This window comes from Herpailurus yagouaroundi, unplaced genomic scaffold, assembly GCF_014898765.1.
Source record: "Herpailurus yagouaroundi ecotype Mexico unplaced genomic scaffold, PumYag 141, whole genome shotgun sequence".
Taxonomy (NCBI): Eukaryota; Metazoa; Chordata; class Mammalia; order Carnivora; family Felidae; genus Herpailurus; species Herpailurus yagouaroundi.
This window is the reverse complement of record NW_024412396.1, coordinates 43,967,686-43,977,918: the sequence shown is the minus strand read 5'-3', so window position 1 is coordinate 43,977,918 and position 10,233 is coordinate 43,967,686. Positions and strand designations below refer to the sequence as shown.

The 10,233-nt window shown below is 46.6% G+C and overlaps 1 long non-coding RNA gene across 1 annotated transcript; it reads left to right on the top strand.

The window, feature by feature from the left end:
* The first annotated feature begins 937 nt into the window (after nucleotides 1-937).
* Nucleotides 938-4,363, top strand: LOC121031304 (uncharacterized). The gene is made up of 2 exons (XR_005790661.1): nucleotides 938-1,031; nucleotides 3,296-4,363. It is a non-coding gene; the product is annotated as an uncharacterized LOC121031304 (long non-coding RNA).
* Nucleotides 4,364-10,233: the final 5,870 nt, after the last annotated feature.

The window sequence follows — 10,233 nt, the reverse complement described above, 5'->3', positions numbered from 1 at the left end:
GAACTTACATTTTCAATGAGAGGGCATTGCTTATATGACACAGCCATACAATGTGATACTATACAGCCATAAAAAAAAAATGACAATGTTGGGTGGTATTTAATGGCATGGGAAAATGTTCACAATATGTTATTAAGTAAAAAAAAAAAAGCACTTTATAGAGCAGTGTATAGTATAATCACATTAAAAAATTTAAAAGGAGTGCCTGGCTAACTTAGAGTGTGTGACACTTGATCTCAGGCTCTTGTGTTCAAGCCCTACATTGGGCCTAGAGCTTACTTAACAAAACAAAATTAAAATAAAATAAATAAATAAAATTATTTTTTTTTAATTTAAAGTATATGTGTGCTAAGAAAATAACCACTGTAAGAAGACATTACATAAATATTGCCTTTCTGAGTGGTAGGATTATGTGAGGTTTGATTTTTCTTTTGACTCCTCTGTAGTAAACATATTTTATTTTGCTATAAGGAGAAAAGTTAGAGCTCTTCAGCCCAGACAACTTAGCATGTGTTTGTGGAACTCTGATCCAGGCTTCCCTTTCTCCCATCTTCTCCCTAACCCCCACTCCCCATCCCCCTCCACCCCAAACCCCCCACCATCCTCCCCCCCCATCCCTAAGCAAGAAACCTCTCCCCCACTCCCCCAACTGGGAATTTTCATGGAAACTTCTGGAGGCCCCGCCCACTTGGCCCAGTTTATGTTTTGGTGGAAACTCTTAACGTTTCCATTGTCTGCCTTGAGAGTGTTGAAATTATTCATCTTAATTAAGTGTTGCCTAGGTGTTATTTTGCCAGACTCTCACCCATTGAATTTTCTTTACCTCTTCTTTGTTTTAGAAGCCAAGAAGGAAAATGCTTTAGTGGGAGGGTCACTCTCCCGTTTGCAGTCACTGCATCTGAAAGATGGCTGGAAGAAACGACAGTCAGGTTGGCCCCAGGCTGGCCTGACTTCCCACTCAGCCGGTTTTTTGGAGTCTTGAAAGCCAGCAAGAACTCTTTCTTTGCAGAAGTACCTTCCAGGGTTCCAAGGTGAGTCAGATAACATCCCTTACCTAAGTAACCCAGGTGCTGTTTTCACGAGTGGATGTTTATCCTCTGAACTAAAATGTGCATTCCTACTGCGTGCCACAAGGTTCCATGGGGAGAGGGAGCAGGTCTAGACAGGTGACCATGGGCAGCCTCTCAGAGGTGGTGGCATTTGAGCTGAGACTTAAGTGGACATCCAACCATAAACAAATCTGGGGAAACAGAGGTCCAGAGGAAAACAACAAGGGCAAAGACTCGTTTGGGAATGAGCTTGGCCATTTCTAGGAAAAGACAGAAGCCTGCGGGGTCTTTTCCGGGGATAAATTCCCACACTAGGGTGACAGGACCAAAAGTTAGAGACATTTTTATGACTTTTGATTACCACCCCCCACATATATGACTGGCTTGTTTTCCAAAATGAACATATACAGGATCATGTGTCCAATTGTCAATGGTTGTTATTCCAGGGGCGTGGGATTCAGAGGTTGACACGATGAGAAAAGGGACTTTAAAGTTCCCATCGTCTGCATGATTTAACTTTTGGCTATATATATATATAGGTATACATAGTTTTATTTTACATTTAAATTGGTTTTAATGTTTATTTTTGAGAGGGAGAGAGAGCGTGCAAGGGGGAGAGGGGCAGAAGAAGAGGGAGACACAGAATCCGAAGCAGGCTCCAGGGTGCGAGCTGTCAGCACAGAGTCCCACGCGTGAATTGAACTCACCAGCCACGAGACCGTGACCTGAGCCGAAGTCAGACGCTCAACTGACTGAACCACCCAGGTTCCCCAGTATATATCATTTCTTTTTTAAGTTTATTCATTTGTTCTGAGAGAGAGAACAGTGCAAGTCGGGGAAGGGCAGAGAGAGAGAAGGAAAGAGAGAGAATCCCAAGCAGGCTTTGTGCTGTCAGCATAGAGCTTGATGAGTGGCTGGAACCCAGGAACCATGAGAGATCATGACTTGAGCTGAAGTCAAACACTCAACCAACTGAGCCATCCAAGTGCCCCTGGTGTATATCATTTTTAAAATTTAAAGTGACCTAATGTTTTAGAACCCTAGTAATAAGAAGGTGGTAGATAATAGTGTTTTATTATTCTAAATATCATACATGCATTATATGAATTCCATTTTATCTCTGAAATATTTCATATCAAGCACTTGATTTTTGTAACATGTATTAATCGAGGGGTCCCTGGGTGGCTCAGTTGGTTAGGTGGCTGACTCTGATTTTGGGTCAGGTTAGGATCTCATTTGTGAGTTCGAGCCCCATGTTGGGCTCTGCTCTGACAATGCAGAGCCTGCTTGGGATTGTGTCTCCATCTCTCTGCCCCTCCTCTGCTCTCTGTCTCTCAAAATAAATAAACTTTAAAAAGTATTAATTTATACACACAAGGATTGCTGATTATTTCTTTTTAACATTTTTGCTTCTTTATTTGGTTTGCTTTGCTCTGATGTTAGATAAAACACTTTATACTATGTCAGTTTCAGTTTTTTGTCAAATGGGAAGAAATATCTGACTAACCTCTCAATTCCCTAACAGAATTGTTCGGAAAGTTAAATAGAATAGTAAATGGAAGGCACTCTACAAATTTTTAAATGCAGTAAAAATAGAACAGAGGAAAGAAAATTAGGAATGAATTTTCATCTGGAATGGATTTCTCCTTTTTCCACATCTCACCAAGGCCAGTGGCTTCTCAGTGCACCTTTCCTGGACTCTCCCATTCACCCTGATCTCTCCATCCTCTCAAGTGTTCTTTTTTCTTTCTTCTTTTTTTTAAAAAAAATTTAATGTTTTTATTTTATTTTTGAGAGAGAGAGAGAGAGAGTCAGAGTCTGAGTTGGGGAGGGGCAGAGAGAGAGGGAGACGCAGAATCCGAAGCAGCCTCCAGGCTCTGAGCTGTCAGCACGCGGGGCTAAACTCATGAACCACGAGATCGTGACCTGAGCCAAATTCGGACGCTCAACCGACTGAGCCACCCAGGTCCCCCTCCATTCTCTCAAGTGTTCTTAAAACTAAGGCTACACGATGTGGCACTTTAATGGTTTTGTATGCATTGATGATGACACAATATCCTGCTGGTGGGATTTGAGGCATTGGTGAGTAGGTAGAGGAGAGGAGATAATTTGGGGAAAAGGGTGCTCTTTCACGGAGAGTTGTGTGTGTCAGGAAGGGCTTCGAGTTTGGAAGAACCAAGTCCTGGTGTGAGTATTTCAGTGACTAGCTCTGAGCAGGTCAAGTCTTTTCACCTTCCTGGTTTCAGTTTCTTGAGTTGCGGAACACCTTCGCTCTGCCATTTACTACTTGGAGGCCGTTAAATGTCCTGTGGTCACTGTCCTCTACGCTCACCACTGTCCAGTCCTCGTCGCCCTCCCGGAACATGGGAGGCTCGGCGCTCTTGGGCTTGGGCGGGGTCGTGGGACTAGTTGCTGGCACATGAAATGACAGAGGAAGCACACTTCCAGGCGGTGAGAAAGGCACGCCTGCGTCTCTAGGCTCCCTCTTGCCCCGCCATGCTGTGGAGGAGGCCCGGTGGCGACATGCTGTGCCAGAAACTTGTGCTGACGCGGTGTGCCAAAAGGTCAAAGCAGCCAGGGTCCCCGAGTCACTGCACGGAAGGCTGCTGGTGAGTGGGAAATATTCTGTAACCGCATAAAACCGCTGACATTCTTGACACTATTACCACAGCACAGCTTAGCCTATCCTAGCTAACACACAAACTGAGTCTGAGTTTCCCCTCCTCTGGGAGAAAGACGCCTCGTTCACATGGTTGTGGTGCAGATGTGACGAGAGGACATATGGCAGGTTCTGAGCCCAATATGGTTCACGGAAAGAGCTCACTAAACGTTCGCTTCTTGCCCTCCCCTAACAAGATGGTCATTCTTGGCAAAGGCAGACAAGGCCATCAGACCAGACCTTCCCGTGGATCTCTGGGGCATAACAATGAGGTCAATAGCTCCCTATGGAAGTAGGCAGCAAGTATTATGAGTTCTGTCTCTCCACACTCCCCGGCTCCTTCCATGTAGATCCTGGGGCAGTAATTTGGGGTTGTTGAGAGATGTGGTTCTGATGGCTTCTGGCATCCACCTTCCATTTGCCACAAGCTGTGGCAGCCACACTTTCTCCTCACCACTGCCACCAGCTGCCTCCATCTTGTGGTGGGGGGTGGGGGTGGGGAGGGTGCCTTCCTCATTTACCACGAATTGTCCCCCTTGGTGCCATGCGACAGGAAAGAAACATTTGGGAATATCGGCATCTGGTAGGGCCCCTCCCTTAGTCTATGCCTTGACTCTAATACAAAATAATAAAAGTAAATAAGTAACGTGAAAACAAACCTCTGGGCTGTAAGTGCCTTTTTTTTGGAAAGAGGCAAGTTTAGTGAGGTGGTGGTGGTACGAGGAGGAGGACGCGAATATGGGAGTTCAATGGGGAGAAACAACCCCCCCCAGGGAAAGCACCTGGCCCTTGTTAAAGATGGCTGCCTCCACTCTGGAAAACAGTGTGGAGGTTCCTCAAAAAATTAAAAATAGACCTACCCTATGACCCAGCAGTAGCACTGCTAGGAATTTACCCAAGGGATACAGGAGTACTGATGCATAGGGGCACTTGTACCCCAATGTTTATAGCAACACTCTCAACAATGGCCAAATTGTGGAAAAAGCCTAAATGTCCATCAACTGGTGAATGGATAAAGAAATTGTGGTTTATATACACAATGGAGTACTACGTGGCAATGAGAAAGAATGAAATATGGCCCTTTGTAGCAATGTGGGTGGAACTGGAGTGTGTGATGCTAAGTGAAATAAGCCATACAGAGAAAGACAGATACCATATGGTTTCACTCTTATGTGGATCCTGAGAAACTTAACAGAAACCCATGGGGGAGGGGAAGGAAAAAAAAATTGAGGTTAGAGTGGGAGAGAGCCAAAGCGTAAGAGACTCTTAAAAACTGAGAACAAACCGAGGGTTGATGGGGGGGTGGGAGGGAGGGAAGGGTAGGTGATGGGCATTGAAGAGGGCATCTTTTGGGATGAGCACTGGGTGTTGTATGGAAACCAATTTGACAATAAATTTCATATATTAAAAAAAAAAAAAAAAGATGGCTGCCTCTGTCTGAGGCATGGCTCTACACAGCACTTTCTGCAGCCAGGCTGATGCTTTCCGCAGCCCCAGGAGAGCAATTTCTTGAATCCCACAGTGAGGGACCCGAGAGGTTAAAGCCTTCTTAGGAATTTAAATCAGTGCTATGGCAGGATCTTCCAGGACCAGTGACTCAGGACTGTTCACCTGGATACCTTCCCCACCGACACCCCCCCCCCCCCCAAATCTAGCTATGGAGGAGAGGATGCGAGCCATTTGCAACTGCTTTTAGCAAAAACTTTAAAGACTCAAAAGAAATTCAAGTCCATTTGCAAAGTCTAGGCCTGGCTGTGGTGGGGCCCGGTCCTACTTCAGCCACTCTCCTGGCCCACAGGAGCTGTGGCCAGACTAGTAATGAGCTATCCTAGAGAGTTCAGAAAAATGGATTCTGCTGCCTGCACTCCATCTTATGAGAAACAGATGACTCCTTGCTCTGAAATGGCGAACGCCTCCAGAAATCCATCCTTGTCCCTTCTTTGTTCCAAAGCAAACACTTGCCTTGGCTTCTGTTCTCACGCCCAGGCGCGCTCTACGGGAGCGGAGCTCCTGAGCCAAGGACCTGAGACTTGATTTTGAATGGAAGTCAACAAACGTATCCATGAGCTGTAACCACAGAGTAGTGGGATGGCTTTCATAATGAACATTCCAGACTTACACATCCAAGGAAGCGTTGTCCCCTTCAACACGGTCACCTGGGCGGGCTTCAGATCGACATCCAAGGTGATAATAATAGTAAGGTGTCAACATTTATGGAGCATTTACAAATGTTAGGCTCTGTGCTAAGAGCCTTATGGGTATTTCTCATTTGACCCTCACAGTCCCATTAACAGATGAGAAAACTGAGGTTTAGAGAGATGAAGTCATGTGACTACTAGGTGATAAAGCTGGGATTCAAACCCTGGCCCAAAGCTCCCCACTCCAGAGTTAGGATGATGTTCAGAAGTTGGAATAAATGCTGTCCTTTCAGGTCCTCACTGATGGTATGAGGATTCGCTGTCATTCAGGTTCGGCCACAGGAATCAGAAACTTTCACATGCCTTCGTGATGCTCTTGAAATCTCCCCACGGCGAGGTGTGTGGACAACATCCCAGCCATCCTTGGGAGAAAGGCAGGGACACTCAGAGAGGTTAAGGAACTTGTAGTAAGTGGCCCTGCAATAACTCTTGAGAATGAACTTGATTTTTTGAAACAGCCAAAAGCTATTTGGAGCAAAGTCTACTAATCTGGGTAATTCATCCAACTTGGCAAAATGAGGCATGTTCAGCATAAATTTGCACAAGACTGATCATCTTGCGGGGTTCGTAGTCTGGTCGTGAAGGCAATTTCAGAAGAGGTTAGAAATTTCTTTCTTGTCTGGACTAAAATTTGCCTCCTTGTAATTTGCTTCTGTGGCTCCAGTGTGAATGCTGGCACCACAAAGACTCAGCCTCATCGCCACCACTCTCCACACCCCACTACACCCTAACATACTTGGTTATCTGGTTGTAACCCAGGCAGATTAGAAAAGATGGACACAACACTTTAGAATCATCGGGGACATCTCTAACCTACAATGCCCAGAGAGTCTGGTTTTATCCATCAGTCCAATGGATAAAAGCATAGTTGGTTTTTTTTGAAGTTTCTCAAGTGACTTGTACACAGGGTTGAGAACCACTGTGAGAGGAGGAGGATTTAAACCCAGAGAAGCTCAGTAACTAGCCCAAGGGTGTCACATGTCCCGGAGCTGGACTTCAAGCCACTGCCCAACTGCTTCTTGCTTCCTCTGGACATGGCAACTCTCCTTGACTCACGAGGGTTCCTTGAGCTTGGGGTCCCAGCAGGGACAACAAGGGAGCAGCAGTCTTTGCAGTATGCCCCGTTTGGAAGGTGTTACCTGTCGCCCCCAACAATGCTGAATTCGTTGTGTCAAAGGTATCTGTGTGGGATGTGCTGTCTGCAATGCTGGAGAGCTGGGTGTGGAAAATAGGTACTCCCGGGTTCTGACTCTGCTTAGCCCCCATGTGAGGACATGGCCCTGGTGACACAGATTGGTTCAGAACCAGGAGAGGCCCATATCTGTAAATATTCTCTCTTGATTGCCCTGGATTGTTAGAAGTGCATTCTTCTAGAACTGTGATGTAAGCTCTCTTGTAATAGGGTAAGAAATCCAACTTTCCAGTGAGATCTTACCTCCCAGGAGTTAAGGCAGGCATCCTCCTCACCTTTTCCAGAATTCCGGTGCCAAAGGAAGCTGGTGGAGCGATGCTGCCTCTGTTGCTACCTTTCTTCTTGTAAGATTTTGAATTCTTGTCTAATTAAAAAAAAATTTTTTTTCAACGTTTATTTATTTTTGGGACAGAGAGAGACAGAGCATGAATGGGGGAGGGGCAGAGAGAGAGGGAGACACAGAATCGGAAACAGGCTCCAGGCTCCAAGCCATCAGCCCAGAGCCCAACGCGGGGCTCGAACTCACGGACCGCGAGATCGTGACCTGGCTGAAGTCGGACGCTTAACCGACTGCGCCACCCAGGCGCCCTTGAATTCTTGTCTAATTTAATTTAACCTAGCCTTACAGGGATTGCGTGTAGCCTCAGCGCCCATAGCCTTTAGCTGGGGACACGAGGAAGGGCTGGCCTCCTGGCCCTGGCCCTCAGCCGGAGAGGAATAACAGGCTGAAAGGAACCAAAAGCAGGAATGAGCTGGGATTGCCTCGACCACAGCTCCTCAGGGAGAGTCTGCCCTCTAGGCAGGCCTTACCTGCTTGGTCCCTCTCTGTTGGCTTTCTGCTGCTAACAGAGACCTTTTTCTGGCTTCTACTCCCCTTCCATTTCTCTTCCATGGCTGTCCCCACACCCTTCCCTCAAGTCAAGGGCATACTTGGAAACAACAGGAGGGAATGTCAGGCCAAGAACAAGGCACAGTTGTAGTGATGAACTGAACTGAGGACCATCTATTTACGTGAATACAAATGGTACTGCTTCCACAGTTGGTCTGCCATCAGAATAGCCTTGTGTGATATTTAATTTTATGGGTCTACTTGACTGAGCCACAGGTGCCCAGATATTTGGTCACATTTTATGCTGGGTGTTTCTATGAGACGTTTCTGGATGCGATTAACACTTAAATGAGTAGACCGAGTGAAGCAGATTGCTTTCCTTAATGTGGATGGGCCTCATCCAATCAGTTGAAGGTCTGAAGAGAACAAAACGGCTGACCCTACCCAGAGTAAGGGAATATTCTTCTTGTCTGATGGCCTTTGAACTGGGATGTTGGCTTTTTCCCTGACTTTGACTTGAACTGAACTGAAACACTGGTTCTTCCTGGGTCTTGAGCCTGTTGGCCTTAGCACTGGCACTACAGTTATCAGCTCTCCTGATTCTCAGATATTCAGATTCAGACTAGAACTAACCATCAGGCTCTCCTGAGTCTCCAGCTTACCAACTTGCCCTGAGGATCTTGGGACTTGCCCGCCTCTACAATCAGGTGAGACAGTTCCTTATAATAAATCTCTTTCTCTCTGTATACATCCTATTGGTTCTCTTTCTCTGGAGACCCTGGCCAATGTCCTTGCCTTCCAGATACTACTAATATCCCCATTTCACAGACGGAGAAAAGTTTCAGAGTCACGACCACCAGCACCTAGTCAGGTGCCCTGCCCTCTCTAGCAGCACTGTCTGGATCCCACTCACTCCAGCTCTGCCCGCCTCTTTCCCTCCTCTCTCCACCCCACCCCGCCTCCGTGGAAGCCCCGCCTCCATTTCCCTGCCCCATTTGGGCCAGCAAGTATCTGGAACTGGATCCAAGGATCTGCGTGGTATCTGCTTCTTTCACAGGCGAGTCGATATTCCTGGGGGAGTTAAAACACACTTGCTGGCCTTCGCTGTCACTTCCTTTTTAAACAGTTGGAAATATTTCAGAACCCACATGATCCCATTTGGTTGTCAAGCCACATCATTGTTTTGGAGAGAAGGCTGTATTTCCCGGAGACTGTGTCTTTCTAATCTCCATTTCTTTCCCCGCCTCTTTACACATTCCTTTCTCACTCCAGATAATCTCCTCGGGCCTGCAGGTTTATTTCCAAAACAACTGAGGGAAAGGTGTTTGATGGGGGCTCATCCATTTTGACCTGCTGTGTTTTCCCAAAGTCTAGGGGGTAGATTAACTTCTTCTTGGCCACAGGCTGGGTAATTCTTGTGCTACAGCAAATGCATTCAGACTTTTATAAATTTTTTTTTTTTATAAATTTTTTTTTTCAACATTTATTTATTTTTGGGACAGAGAGAGACAGAGCATGAACAGGGGAGGGGCAGAGAGAGAGGGAGACACAGAATCGGAAACAGGCTCCAGGCTCTGAGCTGTCAGCCCAGAGCCCGACGCGGGGCTCGAACTCACGGACCGCGAGATCGTGACCTGGCTGAAGTCGGACGCTTAACCGACTGCGCCACCCAGGCGCCCCGCATTCTGACTTTTAGATGGTGCAAAGAAAGGAAGAACAAAGGAGAGGAAAGAAACCAACAGCAACACCCAACAGCCAAATTTATATGCACATTATGGTAATAATTCTGCAAGAACAGCTTGTGCTTGCAGATAACTTAGCCTCTGGCCAACCAGGAACAGGGGGTTACCAACAAGCACAGCAAAGCCGCATACCAACTACAAGATTGTATTTTTGGTTTTTTGGGTTTTTTCCCATCCCTATCCGAAAACACTTCGACACATGGATTTTTCTTCCTTCTGAGCAGACAGAGGAACAGGTCAGTGGAGGGTAATATGTCCAGGATGGTGCCCCGAGGTGGGCAACAAGAAGATCTTTGAGGCCTGGACTGTGTTCTCCACGAGGCTTCTCCTCAAGGCCGGAACCCGGGAGCAGGGGCATAAGCTGTACCGCAATGAAGTTAGGGAATGTGGAGGAAGGCTTTCCAGAGGTGGGAGCATGAAAGAGGGATTGAAGAAAAGGCTTGTGGGAGGCATGCCAAGAGGGCCATGAAGTAATGTTCCCAGAGCCCTCCAGCCCTCTGGTTAAAGGACCATTAACCACGAATTATTATCCTGGCTATTATTTCTGTCTACAATAACAGCCAC